Source organism: Lepidochelys olivacea (assembly GCF_965140295.1).
Source record: "Lepidochelys olivacea isolate rLepOli2 genome assembly, chromosome: 8".
NCBI lineage: Eukaryota > Metazoa > Chordata > Testudines > Cheloniidae > Lepidochelys > Lepidochelys olivacea.
Genome location: NC_140418.1, coordinates 16,864,247 through 16,888,381, shown reverse-complemented (window position 1 = coordinate 16,888,381; position 24,135 = coordinate 16,864,247). Strand labels below are relative to the sequence as shown.

The 24,135-nt window shown below is 42.2% G+C and overlaps 1 protein-coding gene across 1 annotated transcript in view; it reads left to right on the top strand.

Moving 5' to 3' along the window:
- Nucleotides 1–23,392: 23,392 nt before the first annotated feature.
- NR3C1 (nuclear receptor subfamily 3 group C member 1) overlaps nt 23,393–24,135 on the top strand; it is a 159,169-nt gene continuing 158,426 nt past the window's right edge. The window contains exon 1 of the mRNA XM_084636517.1: nt 23,393–24,105. The gene's annotated coding sequence lies outside the window, so the exon portion shown is untranslated. The remainder of the gene's footprint in view (nt 24,106–24,135) is intronic.

The following is a 24,135-nucleotide window of genomic DNA, read 5'->3' as shown; positions in this document are numbered from 1 at the left end:
CTGCAATGCTTTGTTCTACAGTGATTCCCGAGTATGTGTTACTGGCCTGGAGTGATAAAAGTGTCCTACCATGAAGGACGAAATAGGGCTGCCCTCCCCAGAAACCTTTTGCAAAGGCTTTAGGACTACATCTAGGAGAACCGCAAATGCCAGGGCAAAGTAATCCTTTCACATGCTTGCTTTTAAACCATGTATAGCATTTTAAAAGGTACACTCACCAGAGGTCCCTTCTCCGCCTGCTGGGTCCAGGAGGCAGCCTTGGGTGGGTTCGGGGGGTACTGGCTCCAGGTCTAGGGTGAGAAACAGTTCCTGGCTGTCGGGAAAACCGGTTTCTCCGCTTGCTTGCTGTGAGCTATCTACAACCTCCTCCTCCTCCTCATCTTCTTCGTCCCCAAAACCTGCTTCCGTATTGCCTCCATCTCCATTGAAGGAGTCAAACAACACGGCTGGGGTAGTGGTGGCTGAACCCCCTAAAATGGCATGCAGCTCATCATAGAAGCGGCATGTTTGGGGCTCTGACCCAGAGCGGCTGTTCGCCTCTCTGGTTTTCTGGTAGGCTTGCCTCAGCTCCTTCAGTTTCACGCGGCACTGCTTCGGGTCCCTGTTATGGCCTCTGTCCTTCATGCCCTGGGAGATTTTCACAAAGGTTTTGGCATTTCGAAAACTGGAACGGAGTTCTGATAGCACGGATTCCTCTCCCCAAACAGCGATCAGATCCCGTACCTCCCGTTCGGTCCATGCTGGAGCTCTTTTGCGATTCTGGGACTCCATCATGGTCACCTGTGCTGATGAGCTCTGCATGGTCACCTGCAGCTTGCCACGCTGGCCAAACAGGAAATGAGATTCAAAAGTTCGCGGTTCTTTTCCTGTCTACCTGGCCAGTGCATCTGAGTTGAGAGTGCTGTCCAGAGCGGTCAGAATGGAGCACTCTGGGATAGCTCCCGGAGGCCAATACCATCGAATTGTGTCCACAGTACCCCAAATTCGAGCTGGGAACATCGATTTAAGCGCTAATCCACTTGTCAGGGGTGGAGTAAGGAAATCGATTTTAAGAGCCCTTTAAGTCGAAATAAAGGGCTTCACTGTGTGGATGGGTGCAGGTTTAAATCGATTTAACACTGCTAAATTCGACCTAAAGTCCTAGTGTAGACCAGGGCTAAGGATGAGTACAAAAGGAGCTGTTCAGCTTGCTTTCACTTTCATTCAGGATGAATAGGAGACTGCATTCTATACTCTCAAATATTGTAGCAGCTGGTTGGGCACCCAAAATCAGCTTGTATGTGTGTCTCACTAAAACAAACTGTATCAGTTTGTACTGTATTTCAGCTGCTAAGCAGCACTACATTTACCATTTTAAGACATACCATTCAGGAGGGATTAAAGAGACACCTCTCTCATAAGAGCTGACAGCATTAATAGGCAATTGGAAGTCCTTGCAACCTACAGTTAGTTACTAGTCAGACTAATCTGAGAGATGCAGGCTTTTGCCATCGCCAGGCATCTAATTTTCTTGTCTCTTAACCCCTGCTCTTCAGGAGCTGTTATGTTGAACTGTACCAAATAGTGTTCTGGTAAAGAGATTTTAAATTAATGCCTGTTTCTTTTGCAATCACTTCAAGTCTTGGGCCTCATTATGTAGTAGTATGAAGGGTGTGTCCTGACCTTTCATACAAGCATAAAAGGACCATTGGTGGCAATATGTTCAAATCTACAGACCTCTGCATAGAAATCAGAATTTATATGCAGCTGTTTGCAGATTCTTCCTTCCCCCATCTGAACAAGAGACAAAAAAATCTCAACAATTAGTATTAATAATTATCACTATTAATAATACTTCTCTGGTCCCTTCCATCTGAGGATCTCCCAGTGCTTTATAAACATTACTGAATGAAGCCTTGTATCAGCCCCGTGTAGTGAATAAGGTTTATAAAAGAGGAAACTAAGGGATAGAGAGGCTAAAGGTAATTTTTTTTAAAAGCACCTGAGTGACTTTGGAGCCTAAGTGCTTACATCTCTTTTGAAAATGGGATTTAAGCTCCTGAGACAATTACGACCCTCCAGAAAGTCAACAACCTGGCTAAGAAAAGAACCCAGCAATATTGACTCCCACTCTCCAGCCATACCCATTCACCATATTCCCTGCATTTTTAAACAGTTCTTTCTTCAACTTCCTCCTGTGCTGGGATAAGCTTAAAACATTCATTCTGCATGGAGTAGTCGCTCCTCTTTTTTTTATCTGCATCATTTGTTTTCCAAAATTGAAACAAATTACTTCAAAGCTAACTGATGAGTCACGAATCCACTTGTTAGCCTTCTCTTCAAACATATGCTTTCTCTTCACCTCCCTCTCCCTATTGCTATGTTAACTCATTCATCCATTTACAATGTTTCATTAGCAGCCCAGGGCCTGATCTTGCAGCACTTGCATACCCAAAACTCCCATGGAGGGCAATAGGCTTGGTACTCCACTGTCCTACACTTTGTGCAGTCTTGCTGACAATTTTCAGAGTAGCAGCCATGTTAGTCTGTATTTGCAAAAAGTAAAGGAGTACTTGTGACACCTTGGAGACTAACAAATTTATTTGAGCATAAACTTTCCTGAGCTACAGCTCACTTCATCGGATGCATTCAGTGGAAAATACAGTGGGGAGATTTATATACACAGAGAACATGAACAATGGGTGTTACCATATACACTGTAAGGAGAGTGATCACTTAAGATGAACTAATACCAGCAAGAGAGCGAGAGGGTGGGGGGGAAAGAAAATCTTTTGTAATGATAATCAAGGTGGGCCATTTCCAGCAGTTGACAAGAACGTCTGAGGAACAGTGGGGTGGGGGGTGGGGGAGGAAATAAACATCGGGAAATAGTTTTACTTTGTGTAATGACCCATCCACTCTCAGTCTCTATTCAAGCCTAAGTTAATTGTATCCAGTTTTCAAATTAATTCCAGTTCACTGGTGGCATGTAGGTAGGAATAGTGGTCAGTAGGTTTCCTGCATAGGGTGGTGTTTATGTGACCATCGCTTATTAACACTGTAGTGTCCAGGAAGTGGATCTCTTGTGTGGACTGGTCCAGGCTGAGGTTGATGGTGGGATGGAAATTGTTGAAATCATGGTGGAATTCATCAAGGGCTCTTTTCCATGGGTCCAGATGATGAAGATGTCATCAATATAGCGCAAGTAGAGTAGGGGCATTAGGGGACGAGAGCTGAGGAAGCGTTGTTCTAAATCAGCCATAAAAATGTTGGCATACTGTGGGGCCATGCGGGTACCCATAGCAGTGCCGCTGGTTTGAAGGTATACATTGTCCCCAAATGTGAAATAGTTATGGGTGAGGACAAAGTCACAAAGTTCAGCCACCAGGTTTGCTGTGACATTATCGGGGATACTGTTCCTGATGGCTTGTAGTCCATTTTTGTGTGGAATGTTGGTGTAGAGGGCTTCTACATCCATAGTGGCCAGGATGGTGTTTTCAGGAAGATCACCGATGGATTGTAGTTTCCTCAGGAAGTCAGTGATATCTCGAAGATAGCTGGGAGTGCTGGTAGCGTAGGGCCTGAGGAGGGAGTCTACATAGCCAGACAATCCTCCTGTCAGGGTGCCACCGGAAACCTACTGACCGCTATTCCTACCTACATGTCTCCAGCTTTCACCCAGATCACACCACACGATCCATTGTCTACAGCCAAACTCTATGATACAATCGCATTTGCTCCAACCCCTCAGACAGAGACAAACACTTACAAGATCTCTATCAAGCATTCTTACAACTATAATACCCACCTGCTGAAGTGAAGAAACAGATTGACAAAGCCAGAAGAGTACCCAGAAGTCACCTACTACAGGACAGGCCCCAAAAAGAAAATAACAGAAAGCCACTAGCCATCACCTTCAGCCCCCAACTAAAACCTCTCCAACGCATCATCAAGGATCTACAACCTATCCTGAAGGATGACCCATCACTCTTGGGTCATCTTGGGATCTTGGGAGATCTTGGGAGATAGGCCAGTCCTTACTTACAGACAGCCCCCCAACCTGAAGCAAATACTCACCAGCAACCACACACCACACAACAGAACCACTAACCCAGGAACCTCTCCTTGCAACAAAGCCCGTTGCCAACTGTGTCCACATATCTATTCAGGGGACACCATCATAGGGCCTAATCGCATCAGCCACACTATCAGAGGCTCGTTCACCAATGTGATATATGCCATCATGTGCCAGCAATGCCCCTCTGCCATGTACATTGGTCAAACTGGACAGTCTCTACGTAAAAGAATAAATGGACACAAATCAGATGTCAAGAATTATAACATTCATAAACCAGTCGGAGAACACTTCAATCTCTCTGGTCACTCGATTACAGACCTAAAAGTTGCAATATTACAACAAAAAGACTTCAAAAACAGACTCCAACGAAAGACTGCTGAATTGGAATTAATTTGCAAACTGGATACAATTAACTTAGGCTTGAATAGAGACTGGGAGTGGATGGGTCATTACACAAAGTAAAACTATTTCCCAATGTTTATTCCCCCCCCCCCGCCGTTCCTCAGACGTTCTTGTCAACTGTTGGAAATGGCCCACCTTGATTATCACTACAAAAGATTTTCTTCCCCACCCCCCGCCTTCCTCCCGGTCTCCTGCTGGTATTAGCTCATCTTAAGTGATCACTCTCCTTACAGTGTGTATGATAACACCCATTGTTTCATGCTCTCTGTGTATATAAATCTCCCCACTGTATTTTCCACTGAATGCATCCAATGAAGTGAGCTGTAGCTCACGAAAGCTCATGCTCAAATAAACGTGTTAGTCTCTAAGGTGCCACAAGTACTCCTTTTCTTATTGCTGACAATGTATAGCTGCAAAGTGAATGTATCATGGTACCAAACTAAAATGGTAATATTTCACACTGAGTTTGTACCCACTTGGTGTAGGGTGGTGGACAGTCAGGTCAAGAATGTGTGTTAAGTGTGCAGTAACTGAATTTATAGGCCCATTAACCATAAAAAAAATGGATAAAACCATGTCTGAAAGGAGGTGCAATCTAGTGGTTCGAGGTCAGGAATAGGATCTCTGGTGTTACACTGTTCCCCAGTGCAGGAGAATTGCCAAGTGATGTAGAGCTGGGGGAGGCATATTGAGTGCTATTGATCTCCAGTGATTCTGGAACACCCCCTTGAAGGCATTACAAGTCTACTCTAAATTACACCAGCTGTCAGGCTGGATCCACAATCAGCTGTATAAAATCAGTAAATATCTTTACCCTCTCTCCCTTCCCCCAAACTGCCATGCACAGTGTGGCTGCAGCTGAAAACTCAGCACCCTGTACCTCAGTTTCCCCACTTGTAAAATGGGGAATATATTACTTACCTATTTCAAGGTGCTGTTGAGAGGTTTAAGGGTTTGATTCTGCTCCCTCTGAAGTCATTAGGTGTTTCCCATTGCTAAAGGAAACTAATATCTGTACAGTGCACTGAACATGGAAAGTGCTCTGTAATTAGTATTCTTAATTTTCTGGAAGCGACTTCATAGTTATTTTGTATTTGCTGGACAGAGCAGAGCAAATCGCCTAGAGATCAATCACTTAAAAATATCCTTAATTCTGTCAGTTTTTCATGTATTTTTCTCTTAGCTTTATTTTATTTTGCACTTGTCAGTTCCAAACTTGTCAATTCTAAAATGGTCTGGAGCAGAAATAAGGCAGTCAGTATTTCCCTTTGCTTCTCCAGCTAAATCAAATGCAGGGTAAGAGCACTCACTGAATAATTTGAAGTGGCCAACGGTAGATCCAGGTGACAGAGGATTGATACCATCAATATACCCATAAAAGAGTAGTGCTGTGGAAACAAGAGACTTAAATACTTTGGTTTGTATGTAATAATCTTCTGTAGGTAAATGGTGATCTGGCAGTCTTTGCAAGTTAAGAGATGCACAAGCTTTGATATCCCCATCTGAAGTAAAGGATGTAATAATATGTAGCACAGTGGTTTTTGTTAGTTTGTGTAGTGTTCGCAGCCCAGAGATCTTTATGCAGGAAATGTTTACAATAATTCACTGCAAATAATAACTCCGGACCTTTCTGCTGTTACTGTAGCCTCGTAAATCATTTCCCCTGCAGCGCTTTCCCCTTACATAACCTCTCACATTGTGACAGAATGGGTGCAACCTTCTGTTACATGAAAATTAACCAATATGTTTCACATAATGCATGGAAAAACAATGGAGCAATATTTTTTTTAATAGCAATCTTTTTTGGAAAAGTTTAACACTGACATCAAGAGCCAACTCCTGCAAACCCTTCCTCAGCAGAGTAATGCAATGGACTTCAGTTGGACCATTAGCCTAAATAAGGAGTCCTGCTACTTCAGTCTGTACTCAGATAAAATTCCTGTTGGTGTCAATGAATAAGGAGTTCAGAATCCATGGTATCCACATTTGGGGACAAATCTTCTGCTGGTGTAAATCCACATGGCTATGTTGACTTCAGTGGTGCTGCACAGATTTATGCCACCTCAGAATCTGGTCCTGCATATTTTGCAGTAATGTATTTATTTAGATAAGTGTGTATACACACACACGCAAAACCAGCATGTATCCATGTGCTCTTGGCACCCTTGATATAACTTAAAAGTACCAGAAAAATAAATGCCCAAACATAACTGAAATGCAGCAGTATAATTGAATATAATCTGCTACCTGCAAACCAGGAGACTCAAAATCTTGAATTACGCCCCCAGGCTCCTTTTCAAATGCCTAGGGGAAAATACAGGCTTTGCAGAGTGCCATGAAAGTCGCTGAATTCAGTCTATTTCAAACCAAGGAGTGGGGAAGTGAATTACAAAATGATGGGTCCCTCACAGTAATCTCTTCTGCTACCAACCTTTTCTCATAGGAGGCAGCACAAATGCCTTCGCTGCTATCATGTGATGATACAACATGGAGAGAGAATGGTTACTGTAAACTAGTGATGTTATCCAGGAGAAAGAAGACTGCAGTAATCAGCAAGGATGCTTCAGAAGAAGCAAATCTTTATAATTATACTTTAAAACAAATTACAACAAGCAAAAATAAACAGCCAGAAAAATCACCGTTGGTCTCAAGTTTGCACAGATCTCTGAATCAAGGTATAAAGTCCATCCCATATGCATGCCCTAAGCACTTACTTGTATCCATGTGTGTGGAGAGAAAGGGAAGGAAAGCTGGAGTTAATCCCTTCCTTACTGGGGACATGGCACTAGTCATCTAGTACAGTATGCATATGCATTAAGCAGCTCTTTCCATACAATAAATATTAATGGATACTTTCTCCCCCTCTGAGTTGTGCTTGCTTTGTTTGCTGACATTTGACACAAATTGAAGATTGTATTAGGCGGTGTAATCCCTTGTATTTATGTAAATGATTTCCTTGAGATGTATGCCCAAGGATGTGGTGATGTGTGCACAAGCATTTTGATAGAAGGAAAAGACTCTGATATTTCATTTCAATTCCACTGAGGGATTCTTCCTGTCTTTCCCACAATTTCCCTCCCACACTTCTCCCAAAGTAGAGATATCTTTGCTGGGTGGTAGTTGATTTTTGCACTGTTTTCCTGGTGGAAGTATTTGCAAAGGAAAATAACAGATATGGAGACCTTGAATTCATAGATTTCCTTCTTTGTTGTCTGGCATGCAGCCACAATTTGAAGTCTGCTATTTTATTTTTCCCCTCTCCACTCAGTCTCCAACATTTGTATAGTAATCACTTTTCCTCTTGTCACTAGTTTGTAAGACTTTGTTGTTGTTGCTGAAAATAGATGAGTTCAAGGGCTGGCAATTAAATTGTCTGCCTTTTTTTAATTGGTGCTTCAAAATCTTACTCAGAACCAAAAAATGTTTGATTTCACTGGGAAAAAATGTCTTTTACCTGTGTGTCATGATATGACTGTGATGCAAAGTTCACAACCGTGAGTGGGGGAGAGAACTGTATGTATAATATTTTAAGCATGATGCTTTCATTTTCTGTTTATATGTTTTCCTGTTTTGTTTTATGCTGTGCTCTTAAAATGTATGTCACTGTTTCTTGTTAAATTATCTCACAGTTGACCTCCTTTTTTTTCCCCCCATGAATAGACCTGGTTGGAAAATGGTTAAGTATGTTTCATGAAAAAAAATTGAAAAAGCACTAGGTTTTTTCAAACATCTTGATTAAAAAAAACTGATTTTTTCTGACTGGGGGAAAAACCCTCTGTGATGCTCTGTACCTCAGGGGAACACCCAGCACCCCCATGTTCATCCTTGTAAAATGATTGTGTGGTATCCAGTGCAAAGTTTGTCATGTTGGGTGCCTTCGGAAGGCTCATGATGCACTGAGCATTGTTGTTATAGTAACGTTATAGGTTATAATTTCATATATGTAGTTATGAGGCTGAAAATGTATCCTCATGGCTTAAAATAAGCCCAGGCAAAAACTCTCCAAGCAGAGACGCAGTTCAGGGCAGGTATGGGACAAACCCAGCCCAGCCTCACAGGAACAAAGGACGCTGGCTTAGGCAGCAACAAAAGGATCTGTTGGACTCTCGAGTGAGTCACCCCCCTTCCTTTGATCAGTTTGGGACTGCAATGAGATAATGCTCACCTGACTCTGACGGGGGGGCAGGCAAAGCCAACAGGGAAGAAGAATATGATAAAAGGGAGAGACGTTTGCCATGCTCTGCCTCTCTCTTCCACCTGCATCCACAGACATCACACCAAGCAACTGAAGTGCTGATAAAAGTGGAGAGCCTGGCTGAAGGGCAACCAGCCAACCTGTGGTGAGAAGCATCTAAGTTTGTAAGGGCACTGAAAGTGTTAAGATCAGCGTAGAATGTGTTTTGCTTTTATTTCATTGACCAAATTTGACTTGTTGTGCTTTGACTTATAATCACTTAAAATCTACCTTAATAGTTTATAAGTCTGTGTGTTTGTTCTACCTGAAGCAGTGCATTTGGTTTTAAGTGTGGCAGAGGCTTCCCTTAGGATAACAATAATTTCTTTGTTAAGTTGATGAACTCATATAAGCTTGCAGCATCCAGTGGGCATAACTGGACACTGCAAGACAGAGGTTCCTAGGGTTGTGTCTGGGACCAGAGATATTGGCTAGTGTCATTCAGCTGCACAGTCCAGGAAACAGCTTACATGCCAGAGGCTGTGCATGAACAGCCCAGGAGTGGGGGTTCTCACAGCAGAGCAGGGTAAGGCTGGCTCCCAGAGTCAAGGATTGGAGTGACCTAGCAGATGAGGAAGGCAAATATTATCCCCATTGTATAGATGGGAATCGGAGGCAAAGAGGCTAACTATCTTGAACACAGATCTCCCAAGTCTCAGCCTAATGTCTTAGTCCTAATGTCTTACAAGTGTCTCTCAGAAGTAGGTACAGTCCACCCGCAATGGGGTTTCACAATGTTTGGGGTTTTATTTCTGCCCCCATCTGTCATTATTGTCCCTTTGTAATTTGGATGCAGGTTGCTATGTGGTGTAAAGCTCTCTGCAATATGTTGCCCTTCTTTGAGATCTAAGGCACTGATTCAGGATGGTGCCTAATTGAAGCAACTGAGTATTCCACGGAAGTCATGATACTAAAGCACTCAATGTTTGGCACATGCTTACGTGCCTTGCTGAATCAAGGCCTAAGTCAGGACAGAATTTGACCTTCATTCTCTGGTTTGCCTCTGTTATCCTTGTAATATATATGCCAGTCTGTGCATATGTATTTGGACAGGGATACACAAGTATCACGCTGTGTTAGAGAACAAAACAGGGATATGGCTCCTGCATACAGTGGTTTCCCCTGAGTAGTTCACACTTGTGTAGGGAGCTGCAGGATTTGCCCCATAATGACCGTATTACATACATCATTTATACTAGTGAATAACCCTGTCAATTTGAATAGTTCCACTCCCTCCTCCCTGCCCCACTGCAAAAAAAAAGGGGGAGGGGAGGAAAGGGGGAAAATAAAATAGTTCTCTTTGGAAACTGACATGCTAAGTTTCAGAGTTTAAAATGAAGTTATTTTTTAATTCCCTGAGCCCTGCAAAATATTAAATGCAAATCCTGTCCTCTCCTCCACCCCAAAAAAAATCACCGAGACCATGAATATAAATTTTCAGCTTGAAATAACTGTTTTCTGAGAAATTTATGACTGCTTGAAAATAGCAGTTTTGCTGAGAAACCCTTTCTCAATCTCAGTGCCTAGCACAATGGGGTCCTGGGGATCCTAGGCCCTATGGCAATACCAATACTAAAGGTTAGATCTATCTCATATAGAGCAGTATCACTAGTCTATTCTTAGCCCTGATTTAAAAATTTTAGGTCAAGATATGAGACTTATGAGGGAGGCTGTAGATGCCCTTAAAAGCCAGACTTAAAAGTAGACTTGCCAGAGTAGGCGGGGCATTTTCAGGCAGTGCCAGAGTTGTGGATTAATGTGCCTCTGTGCTGTGTAGGCTGCCAGCACTTGTTGGAAGCAGTTTGATTTTTATTAAAAATTTCAAGCTAAATGGCTGTGGCACAGATAGCTGTGGATGATCTTTGTGCATCTTAATAGATGTTTGGCCACTCTCATTGCACAAAAGGCTCTAACTGATTTTGCTTTATTCTTTCAAAGCAACTTTTACCATAATTCTGTAATATGAGGCATTTACAAATTGTACTAGCTTGAGCATCTGAGATGGAAACTGGAATGTCTGATTCTGGGTTTAAGGACAGAGGGATTCTTTATTCCTGCATTCAGGTTTTTAAAAAGCATTCCAATTACACATATGTGATTATAGCAAGCTATTGAGCAGAATGTATTTGAATTGTCACTCTGGGAATAGTTTAATGGCACTGTTACGATATAAATTACCAATAGGTAAATTAAGCTGTTGGAACAAGAGAAAGTCAAATTAAAAAAAATAGAGAAAACTCTGATCTGGTCCTGCTGTAAATAATTTACCTACTGAGAGCCTGATACTGCAAGATACTGACTGCCCTCAACTCCCATTCAAGTCAGTGGGAGTTCAGGGTGGTCAGCATTTTGCAGGATAATGCCTTCTGCCTTTTTATGGCACCCCAGATTGCTACTGAACTCAGTGAGAGATCTGGAGGGTCCTAACAGACGTAGAATAGGAATCATATATTCCTTTGAGACTGTACATGGAAAGATGCTGATGACTGTGACATTTTTTAAAACAGTGATTTAGAAACAGGTTCTGACACTGGTGTGATTATTATTTATTTGTTGTTGATATTACCTACGTAGTGTCTAGGAGTCCCAGTCATGGACCAAGACCCCATTATGCCAGTCGCTGTGCAAGCACGGAACAAAAAGATGGTCCCTGCCCCAAAGAACTTAGCAGTGTCTTATTATCTAGGTCATCTTTTAATTCCTTCAGTACTGATACAACATAATTATTTTGCTTTTATTTCTCCTCCTGCTTACTTCCCATCTCAAGTTAAATCTTTCTGTCATAATCATTTCTCTACCAACCAACTATGATATCAGCCTCTGACATCAGATGACAATAAACAAAAGCAACAGATGTAATCCTAAAATTCAAGGACCCTGTCAAGCCCCTGACTTTTAAGGAGAGCTCCCCACTAAAGTCACCAACTACACCTGTTTTAAAACTGATGGTCCATCAAAGCTATATTTTTGTAAATGTCCAAGTAATAAAACACAGTGGAGGAGTAACACAGAAAACAGGATATAAAAGGAAGGCCCCCTATAAACAGAGGATTTTCCCCCCAAAGCTTTATATAAAGATCCAGTAGATAAGGGATTTGTATTAAACTCATTTTATACTGTGCTTTCTTGTTGTTTGTAGGAAAACTTGTTTTAAGTTTCAGCTCCCATCTGTTTGCTGTTTACTTCACTCTTTGTAGAATAGAATTGTACTGTTTGGGTCTGAGTTTTTAAAAAAAGATAAGTTCTTTTTGTATGAAGGGCCTGATCCAGAATGCATATATGTTAATAGAAGCCTTTCCACTGGTGGTTGTGTAACCCACACACCTCCTGGGTGTGCTGCTATGTCCCCTCTAGTGGCACCAAGACCACCTAGAGACTAATGAGTCTGCTACAGCCTTAACTAAGGGCCATGTGGCTTTTAGCTCATGGAGTAGACTCATGCATTTTGCTCCAGAGATCCCAGGTTTGATCCCACGCACCGATGACCAAGGTCTTTCGGTGTTGCAGTGGATCAGGACCTAAATCAGTACCGGTTTATTGCAGCATGTTTTAAAATTTGGATTTTTTTTTTAAATATTCAAAGACATTACATAGTGCTTTCCTATTTTGAGTAGAGAAAGATGTTTTTAAAAGTTATGACATTTCAGAAAATACACAGTGATCACAATATTTTCTCTCACTTGCTTTTTCCTCTCCTACATATTACTTATGAACCTGAATTTTAAAACTGCATAGTGTTGGTTTCTGAATTCCTTTACATTAGCAAATTATTCACTTAGAATTCTACTTTAATGTGGTAGGTTCCAAATTTCTTAAACTTTTCCTGAAATTACTAACTCAGAAAGATAGGACTGACTTTAAAACAAGTAAACATCTATTGTGTTCCATATTCCTGAAATTTATCATTCACATGAGGATTACACTACAATATACAAATGTATATTAATTAACAAAGAGGAGGTTAAGGGATGACTTGGTTAGTCTATAAATATCTACACGGGGAGCAAATATTTAATAATGGGCTCTTCAATCTAGCAGGCAAAGATATAACACAATCCAATGGCTGGAAGGTGAAGCTAGACAAATTCAGACTGTGAAGGCATAAATTTTTTTTGGCAGTGAGTGTAATTAACCATTGGAAAAATTTACAAAGGGTTGCAGTAGATTCTCCATCACTGACAATTTTAAAATCAGGATTGGATGTTTTTGTAAAAGCTCTGCTCTAGGAATTATTTTGGAAGTGCTCTGGCTTGTGTTATACAGGAAGTCAGACTAGATGGACATAATGATCCCTTCTGGCTTAGAATCTATGAATTCAAATGTCCATTGTATTAACATCATAGCTGTTTTTGAATTCCACTTTATTGCTCCTGTTACAACACTGTTCTTACTGAAGCATTCCAGACTCTTCCACAGAAGCATATAAAAATTAGCTATTTTTGTTGGGTGCTGTACAACTTCTAACATATGGCTATATATGTATCTCTTTTATGCAGATGTTCCTGGCCTCTGGATCATTGGCCCCTCTCTCAGCACTCCCCTCAATACCAGCGTATTCAAAGCTGGAAGAGGGTATGCAGGGGGTATGAAAGCCTCAGTGCATAGCCAATTCATTCCTTGCCCTGCCAAATACAGTATTGGTGGGGGGAAGGGGCGGGGGGTCTGCAGCACAAAGATCCTTGTATGGCTCCTTTGCCAATAGCTGAATTTCATCTGTCTTGCACAGTATTCTATCCATTCTATCCCCACATTACACCCTACCAATTTTATATTAGACATTGAATCACAGGAAAAATTAGTTGTGAAACATAAAGGTGGTGGTTCTTGTGCAGGCATCCTGTAATTAGCTAAAGTTTTCTTCTCTTCACAGCAAGATATTGATGCACAAAACAGAAAAGTTTCCTCTTTGCTGCATGTTGTTGCCAGATGTTTCCACAAAACTTAAAAACAACAAAGTTATTTGTGTGCACTGGTGTATGTGACTTCATCCCTAATGCCTTCTTCAAAATGCTGCTGCTCCTCCTCCTCAATTAAACCAGTTAAGTTTCCTCCAGTTTCTTTATAAAGCATTTCTATTGTCTTATTTGTCACAGCATTTCAACCATTTGTTATTGTACTATATCCGACTCTTCAGAAAGCCTCTTCAGTAGAACTTAAACCTTTTCAAGATAATCTCCAAACACAGCTGAGATGTCTTGTATTTTTTACAAAAGAAGTGCAAACAAACAAAAACACCTCAATGTTTTTACAATGCAAATCCTAGTGACTGCTAGATTCCGCACTCAACATTGTTTTTGTTCCTCCAGTAAACACTATGGGCCAAATTCTCGCTGGCGTAACTAGGCACAGCTCCATTGGAGTCAATGGATCTGTCAAGTTACACCGGCCCTATGTTTTGGTTCATTAGCCAGGTATGAACTTGCATTTTGTTCATTATAAGGCTATGATGAATTTGGTGGCTCGACATAGGCAGGCTCTTGGCATTACTTGCATTTTGTATTTGATTATATGATGAGATTTTAAGTTTCATTGTGCACATTTTCCTGTCTCTGATGAGCAATTTCCTTTTCCTGTAATCTCACTCTTCTATTCATGCCTGATTCTGCCATTGAAAAGGGTTCAGTCGCTCACAGAATTGGATCCTTCACACCAGCACAGCTATCTGGCATGCGTGCGCACACACACTTACTTCACTCTTTTGCTCCTTTTCTTTTTTAAGTGTAGCATGTGTTGGCTAACCCAATCTAATCACAGTCCTTTCCCTAGTATAGATCCAGGCTAACCTGTTTTACCTCCATTTAGCTGGTTGAGTTCAATGCCAGACTTCTATCGAAGGCCCCAATTCATCTCCCATTAAAGTCCATGGAAAGACTCTTAATTTCATTTGGAGCTGAGTGAGCCTTAAGGATACCTAAGGCTCCAGCATTTTGGGGGGCAGAGAGAGCAGACTACAGGGCTCTGTTGGAAAGCAGGTTCTAGGGAAGGTGAAGTTTCTAGGACAGAACAGGAATTTTAATCCAGAGATGCAAGATGGAGCAAACCAACAGACATAATTGGGAACATCTTGGAGGCTGGGAGGGGGGGCAGTAGAGAAGCACAAAGTGGGTGCAGGTGAGGGCAATGGATAAATCTAACTGAGGCAGAAGGATATCAGGACCAGTGGAAGGGAGTATGGACAGGGGAAGACATGGAGGAAGTAGTAAAGTAAAATGGATTTGTACTAGCCTGAAAAGGATGAAGGAGAGGACCAAGGGTTGCTACTCCTTCTTCAGACACTATGACAGACCTTCTGTTGGGACACTATGGTCCCGATCTTACAGGCTCATATGCACTGCATGACCCCTATGCCACCAGAGCCCCACTGAAGTTACCCAGAAGACAGTGCATGTGAAGGAGCTTGCAGGATTGGAGATTCTTAAGCATACTTGTTACTGTGCTTGTGAAAACAGCTGCTGGGGAACATTCTTTTTCCATTCTGGCTCACCTGGAAAGCTACTGATTCACGACAATGACTGGCTGAAGGACATGATGTTTATTTGAGAACTGACCTAAGGCACTTACAAACTGACAGGAAATACAATTGACCTCTTTGTAAAACAGCTGTGACCTTGACGATTATTGCTTGTGTAAAGCATTAAAAATTGTGTGATTCACTGCCTTTCATGGAAAGGCAGCAAATTTGCATAACTCTCATTTTCATAATTTTTATTTTCACTTTGCTTTCAAGTACTACCCCTCTTGCAAAGCCATAGGTCTACTCAACTGAATGTAAAGTTGTTTTGTTTTGTTTTTAAGAAGCTGCTGGGTGGCCTGGAGAATTAGTGGAAAGCTACTTATATTACCTTCCCCATTCTGTTTGGAAGTATTATCAAAATGTTCTAAGGAAAATGTGATTGATTTTATTATTTTTGGATATGATCTAGTACAATTATTAACCTGCTTCCAAGTTCAAGCTCTTCATTTTCTAAAATTCTGAATAGCAGTCTCATAATTCCTGATATCTGCAAATATTTAGTTCGTAAATTTTTGTTTTATGCTGCTTCTGCTGTTGTTTTGACAAAATGACCACTGTGTGTATTCAGTCACCATGTGTTCATTTCCTGTTCCTTTTATGTTGGTGTATAGTTCTTGTTATTCAGCATCTGATTTTTCATTCACATTACCTTTATTAATTACTGCAGAAGTCAGGAATGTCATCCATGGCTTATCTGAGTGCTTTAACCGTGTAACCTGAAATACCGTTAAATCAATCTCTTACCTAATATACTCTTCGGTCCTATCTGAACAAAGTACCCTATATCATCTGAAACTTGACCCCCTCCCCCCAATTAATTGCGAGCTGCCAATTCATTCTCTGATTTCATGAAGGTTTTGGAGAAGATCGTTGCTATCTTGTTTCATGAGCATCTCAGCAAATGATTTATGTGAAAAACTTTCAATCAGGTTTTTTCTATCCTACTTCTAGCATTAAGAATGATTTAGTTCTGTCTTCAGTGGCCTCCATATCTGTGACCCATTTGTCAGTTTTACTCTTATAACTCCCTGTCAGCAGTCTGTAACTAAGGAATTTTCCTTCAGTATTTAAACTTATTTACACGGCAGCATTTTACTACTGTTGGTTTTCCATACTTCTAGTGTGGGTGCTACATTTTTTCCTATTAAAACTCTGGGCCCGCTTATCTACATCTGTTTCCATTCACATTATGCATTTTTAAACTTCAAAATTATGTGTTTTATGATCTGTGATAGATCATAATACACACAGTTTTGAAGTTTAAAAATAGGATTCTCTGTAGAGCCAGAATAATGCCAAGAAAAGACAGATTTACAGTATTTTTGTTTTGTTCCTGGTGGTCCACAAGAAAGTCCTTCAGTGCTGGCAGAAAGGCCTTTCTGATGTTCATTCTAGAATATTGTAAATGCACACACTTTTCTTTTTCTTTTTTCTCTGATCACAACTATATCTTTAATGGTCAAATGGCTGTCTAGATTAAATACTATCTACATCCATACATTACATAATGAACTTTGTTTAATACCCGTATTAGGCTGTCAACATTACCAGTCACTATCCTTGAACTATTGTTATACTATGAGTTTTAGCATCTCGAGGAGTGTTTCATCACTTATTGATACTTTTTTTTTTAGCCCAATGTCTTGACAACTGCAAATCATTCTGATCTGTGGAATACTGTAGCAGTTCATGGAATAAGTTTGCATTCACCTGATATTAATATTTTTGGATATTCACCAGAAGTGGGCCCCAGACGGCATTACATCAGTTTTGAGAGGTTTCCAGTTCTCTCACACAGAGCTATGGATTGACTTTTAAAGACTCTAGGCCAAATTCTTCAGTGATGTCAGTGGAGTTTTCCTGGTGTAACTGAGAGCAGAATTTGATTTCATACGAGGATACTTCATGGGGAAGCCACATTGGACCTCTGTGATCTTGCTTCTGCTTTTTAGACCCTGTTTTTTACCTTTTTTTCCCCCAAGCCATTTACAACCTCCTCAAATTAAAACTTCTAAGCTTGTGGAAAGAGCTTTTCCCTCTTATTCTGATTTAATTCCTTATCCACTTGTGGTTGCTGTTCTGCCTTTGGAAAAGTTTTAAGATGAACAAAAACATACTCCTATTAGTTTAACCTTTTAAATTGCTTTTATATGTCATTCTTTTGTAAAATAACACAAGACATTTGTATGAAAAGTGTTATTGTATAGATTTGATACAGTGAGCATGCAAAGGATTTAGGATACATGTACACCATGAATTCCACCTGGGGATTTAAAATCAAATGAGCAAATATCACCAGTATGCCTTCTGTTTAGGTTCATAGTAAATAACCAGAATATAATAGCTTTTCTGTGGCCTATGTGAAATGAGTTAGTGGTCTTAGTACAGCTCCTAGAAGACCGGCATTCACATCAGGAAAAAAGTATCCCAGATTAAATGCATTGGAACCCACATGGGCAATCTGAGCTGAACAGAGAAACCAAGGACTGAACAGATGCACAGTTAGAACTGCATATTTGCTCTGGTTGCGTCATCTACACTGGATTCCCCCCGCCCTCAAATTTCCCACCATAGCCCGGCCATCAGTGCAGCTCCAGTAGTGGTAACAGTGGTGGTAATGCTAGGATAGGCAGTCCTCTGGGTCAGGTTTGATAGAGTAGCATTAGGAAGTGGTTCAGTGCAGGATTGGTCAGCATGCTATATACACTTCTAAAATGTAAGAATAACATTGTTACTAATCTGACCACAAGACACTTACATATATTTTCAGTTTGACTGTAGATTAGAGGTGGTAGAGTGGTACAAAAAATAAGAATATTGTTTTTAGTAATTAGAATTGCTTCTAGGTGGTTTACACTTCAAGAACCCGAAGCCTTTCTGCGTTATCTAGAAATCAGAATCTGCTGTAGTCACCGTTCACATACATTGCACAGACATACTCTGTATGCTGTCACACCTCACTAGACAATAGGAAGTGTCTGAAATGGTGTTTAACAGATTTTAAGGCCAGAGGGGACCATTTTAATCATCTAGTCTGGCTACCAGCATAATGCACTCCATAGATGTGATCCACTGATTCCTCCATCAATCTCTAACTTCTCATTGAGCTAGGTCATAGCTTTTAAAAAGACATCCAGTCTAATGTATTACATTTGTATACATTAGGGAAGACAAGGTTTAACCTAAGGTTGACCATGACCACCCAATCTACACTAGTGTGTTAAAATGCAAGTCAAAATGCATTAGCTAACACATTTTTCTAGCTTAGACATGGCCTAAGAAACTTCTGTGCAGCGCTTTGAAGGAGACCAAAGGGACAAATCATGCATCATTTTGCTCAATCACATTGGATCACTTATGTTAATGAGGGAAGAAGCCAGGTAAGCAAGATGTGGAAGTATGATAGCTTCATACTTCCACCACTCTGGAAGGCCTCCTGTGCATGAAGCTGTAGGCTCTGCACTAGCTCAGTCTCAGTAGCACTTGTAGCTAGCAGAACCATGAGTCAATAATAATTTTTCCTAGCACCATTATACACTGGAAACAGAAGTAGATATATCCAAGTGGAAATGCAATGAATTTTTCATCTGCTCTATTGTATACAAATCTGTTAAAAATGTGTTAATTTAAAAATCTGAATGAATGCATGTGCACTGCAGTGACACTAGGACAATGAGCAATATGAACTTAATATTTCACCTAAAACAAACATGGATTTCTGCTTTTGCTGCTGATTTACAACTTTCTAGCAAATTGCAAGCTTTATGAATAGTGACCAGATAACAAATACTCTGATGTTTAAAAGGTAATAAGCAAGGCATTGCACCACCTTGCAAGGTAATGCCTTGCTATGCTGATCATATTATATTACAGGAAATTACATTCAGATCTACTTAAATGTCCTCTTCATTTTAAAATGAGAAAGATATTCTTTGCTCACTGTCCTACAGTATTGTATAATGTTGCTGAGTAATGCTCCTATATATTCTGTAAGCAAGTTAAAATTTGTTTCTTCTGGATAAACAGTGAAATATTAGTATATGGTATTATTATTGTTCATTTCAGAAGGAATGTCCTACACACTACAATGCAAAACCAGCTGAAAAAGCATTTCAGTGTGATATTTTAAAATGTATCCTTTGCTGGACAGCTTAGGGAGGTGGAAAGAAGCAGGAACTGGGGTACAAATTGTCCTGAAGAGGAGTGGAGCCATATACTGTCCCAGTTCCCTCAAGCTAGCAGATACCCATGTACATCTACTCTGTACATTTGGACTCTGGTTTTTCAGAGATGGATCTCTGTGTAGGACAAGGCAGTACAGTGCATACAGCAGGGTATCAATACATCAGCAAATTGAAGTAGGCCTTCTGTGTGAAGACCCAGATGATTAACGGCAATGATCCCTGATTTCCCCCAAGATTTTTAGTGCTTCACATAGCCTCTTCTGTGACTTATATTCTAGGTTCTCATATAGCCCATCATAATATCTGAGTGCCTGGTCACCTCTGAGCACCTGGTAACGCATTCCTCCTACGATTCCTTCAATACTCATGGATATTGTAACTTTGGTCTTCCATTCCCACCATTTTTTTTTTTTTTTTTTGCTGGTGGAAAGCATGGGGCATGTGTTTTATTTTAGGTTACAAATCCATTGCATCATTCCCCAAAAGAGTGGAGGCCTGCACTGCAATGTCATTTCATATTTGGCAGTCCAAAATAGTTTTTAGGATAAAGATGATTATACAGAAATGTCTCTAGGTTTTAAAGTGCCTTTGTCCAATAACTGTGATGTAAATTAATGTGAAATTGACTCGTATGCATTTATACTGCATATTTAGATATGTATTAATATCCTCTTGGAAAATGTAACATTCAAAAACATAAATAAAAATCTTGTCTGTTTTTAAGAGTTCAGAGCATTTAGCTGCTTGTCAATTTTGAGCTAAGAAATCTTCCACCCCCAAATATGCCCCCCCCCAACATCTAAAACGCAGAGGAGACAAATATTTCTTTGCTTTGGGCCACATAAGTTAAACAACTTTAATTAAAATATTACTACAACTAGTGCTTACAATGCCTGACACGTTTTGCTTGCAAACAGTACAATTCAAATCCAAGCATCATTTCAGCATTTTCCTCCAGTTTTTTCCCTGCTAAAAGAAAAGTCATTAGTCACCCATGCTCACAGACTTAACCATCACTTTTCCAGAGAAATCAGAATAGAATAAGATGGTTTTCTCACTTACAATATGCACACAAATATTCCTATATCTCTGTGATCCCCTGTGGAGGCATGAGAGCAGAATGCTTTATTTAAAGGTCAGCTTCCGAAGAGTAAATGACCAAGTCTCTCATTTTCTGTTAAAAATGAAAATCAGAGTTTTTAAAACCTAAAAAGGGTGGGCAGAGATGTCCTGAACCACATGGGCCTGCAGATCTTAATCTTTTTTTTTTTAACGGAATCCTTTTCAACATACTATAATAAACATTCCTTTTTATTTAACATCAGCAAGCTCAGGAAGGGATACTAACAATATTAGTAGAGAATTACAGGTGCCCAGGTACCATGGTTCTTAGGGCCCTGTAAGGACCTAGATAGAAGTATGGCAAAGATTTTCAAGATGACCACCGATTTTATGTATCTAACGTGAAACAATTTAAAGAAGCCCTGTTTTTCAGAGTGTGCATAGTACTTATTAATCACTTTTGAAGACTATGGTCAATTGTTTCTGTTAGTTTGATTGTCATCTTCATAGCTAGACAACTGCTGCTTTTTCACACACACAAATGTATTAGTCATCCCCAGAAATTATAGCAAGTCCACAAGAAAAAGAGGATCACCTGCCTTACACACCCAAAGAGGCAACCTATTTCCTATCATCTCTTACTTCTCAGGGGCCAGTATACTCTTGGGATATTGTGTTTAGCGTCAGTGTTTTTCTTTAATTTTTGTTTTTCTTTTGCAGTTTCCTATCAGCCTGTGTCCTGCCTTTGCAGTGGATGAACTTGATGGTCTAGCTGGACTCCAACTTCTGAGATCCCCATAACAAGGTGAATAAACTTTAGCTGCTAATTTGAAAGGCATTTCCTTGTATGTTTTGTTATTTATTTACTATTTGAGCAGTATCCCTTCACTGTTTTACCCTCCACTATCTTAGTTCATCTGTTCAGAGCTTGTTATAGCTACTTCAGTGAAAGTAGTGTATAGACCATCCACTCCTGTGGAAAAATCTACCTAAATCATGGTTTCCCCTCTTGGCAATTCCTGCTATGTATTACATGAAGGCAATGGTGTTTGGAGTCCTGCAGGGTTTGTAGATGTAAGGCCTCCCAAACATACATATCCAGGGGATGCACAGGGGATCTGTGGAAAAAAGTGACAACTGCTGTCTTTACACTTCATCATTGCTCCCTCCTATTGCCATTGGCTAAACCCTCCTGCAGCTGTTCATCAGCAGCCACAGTCAGGGAATTAATGCAACTCCCACCTGAACCATATAAATTCCCAGGGATTTCAATGCAGAAATGTGGCCAGCCTACAGAAGTCAGTGTTAAAGTGAGAGGACAGTGTCCTGCTTCATTTCAGCCCCGCCCCCCACAACTGTTCTGAGCCCCAACTCAAAGGGACATCCGTAGGATCCCAGAGAAGGGAGAGAATGATTCTGTAAAGGGTGGGGCCATTTCTAGTAGGAAGGGAGCAATCCTGCTTGATGAGAATGGTTAAACTGTCATTGCTTATGAGGGGTCAGGTCCTCCATTTCTCCCCCAGGCTCCTTTCTCTCCACCCTCTTTACCACTCTCTTCCCTCCCCTAATCTTACCCTTCATGCATCATTTTTTATCTTCCTCCTCCATGTTTTATGCCCCATACATCCCCCCTCCAAGATTTGGACTCCCTTTCTCTTCAGCTCAAGTTTTACTACCCCAGAATTGTCCCCATATTTACCCCATTGCACCGCCTATTCTGGGCTTTCCTCTTCAATGTTGCCCCTTGCTACCAGGAGCATGCAGGAGTGGTAATGCTGCTATTTTGAAGAAATGCTCTTTAGTGCTACTGAAGATAGAAACATATTAGGGCTGAAACAGCTTTAGTCCACCATCTATCACTGATTTCCCTGTCTCCGCAAGATCTGTTAATACGCTGCCAGGGTATACGCTGCTTGACTGGTAGCTCCAATAGGAAGAAGTGGGAGCTGTCCAGAAGACAAACAAAAAATTAACTTGAACAGAAAATTTGTTTAAGCTGAGAGGTCTGATGATGGTGCAGCATCCAGGAGCAGATGTCTGCGAGACAGTAGGTGGCAGAGAGAGAGAGAGAGAGAGTGATTTGGTTGCCTTTAGCATTGAGATTATAGTTGAAACCATAGGAATGGATGAGTTTACCCAGGGAAAGACTGGAGGAAGAAGAGGATGGGACTGAAGACAGAAGTCTGAGGGACAGTGGCAGGGAGGGGAAGAGAAGGGTTGGAACCACCGGTGGAACAGCAGGTGAGATAGGATCAGAGGACAGAGCAGCCACAACCAGGGATGCCTGTGTGAGAGAATATGTGAAAGAGCAAGGAGTGATCAACCTTACCAAAAGGAGCTGATTAATGAGGAACATAGAGCAGAGGATCTAATGTTCAGATACCTAGAGCGCTGCAAATCCGCGGGTCATTTTTGCGGATTGGATGCGGATCCAAATTCTGTATCTGCGCACCGCTCTATAGCTACCCTGGTGACAGGCATGCTGGAAACACAGTAACTGACAGAAAGATAAAACCTTCCCCAGTGTAACAGGGAGAGAAAGAAGTGATCACCAGGCAGCCTTCTCCGGTGCAAAAAAAAAAAAAAAAAAAAAAGGGTGTGTGTGTGTATATATAAGCCGCTTGCAACCTTCTTCCCCACCCCACGCAAAAAGACGGAGTCTCTGCCACCTCCCCTAGGAGCGGGGGTCTCCAGCCACCTCTCGGGCGGGCGGGTGTCGCCACGCCGCAGACCCAGGAGCAGCAGCCCCGGGCTCCCTCCTTAGCTCAGGAAACGATCAAGTGGAAAGGGGAAGAAACGGGGCCGCCGGTGGCTTCCCCCCCGTGACCAACCAGGGGCTGCCCAACCCAGCCCGAGCCCTGCGCCAGGCCAGCTCCGCCTCGCCTCAACCCCCCCATCAGCAGCCTTGTCCGCCCCCCAGCCAGGCCAGCCCCCGCCCAGCCAGCGCTGAGGACTCGGAGGCCCCGTCCCAACAGCGGGAGGGGGCAGGGACGGAAGGGGAGCGAGGAGAAGGAAGCCGCGGGAAGGAACTTGGGGGAAAAGCAGCTCGCAGGGGGAGTTTGTAGCGGCGGGGCGGGGGTAGGAGCCGGGAAGGGGAGCGAGGGAGGGTGGTTGGGGCGCAGTTGGCAGCCGGCTCAGCCAACAGGTTGCACCGTTCCCCCGTGTCCTTCCCCGGCTCTGCCCCGCGGGGACGAGCGAGTGCTGACTGCCCCTCTCCGCCGAGCGAGCGCAGCGCTGCCTCCCTGCCCGGGTGCGCTCCCGCCGCCGCACGTCTGGGAGGAGGCGGCCGCCGCCGTCCTCCATTTTGTGGCGGGGCCGAGCGCGGCTAGAGTCGCGGGCCGCCTGGGGCAAGGAGGGACGGTCCGTCCGGGCTTGAGGCGCAGGCGGGAGCGGGCGAAGGCTGCGGAGCGCCGCCAGCGCCGGCTGAGGAAGGCGGGAGGAGTGTCTGGGCAGGCTCGGGCGCGGGGCTGCTCGGGCCGGGTGGGATTTCGGGCTCTCCCCTGGCAGGGGCGGCTGTTCCTCCGCCGCTGCCGCTCGCCCCTCACCGCTCTTCCTTCCGCGGGCCGACTTGTTTATTCCTCCCCGATCGCCGCCGCGGCGGGAGCCATGGACGTGGGTGGCTAGAGGAGCCAGCGCCCCCCCCCCCGACAAGGTAAGGGGAGTTTGACTGGGGGGCCCCGAG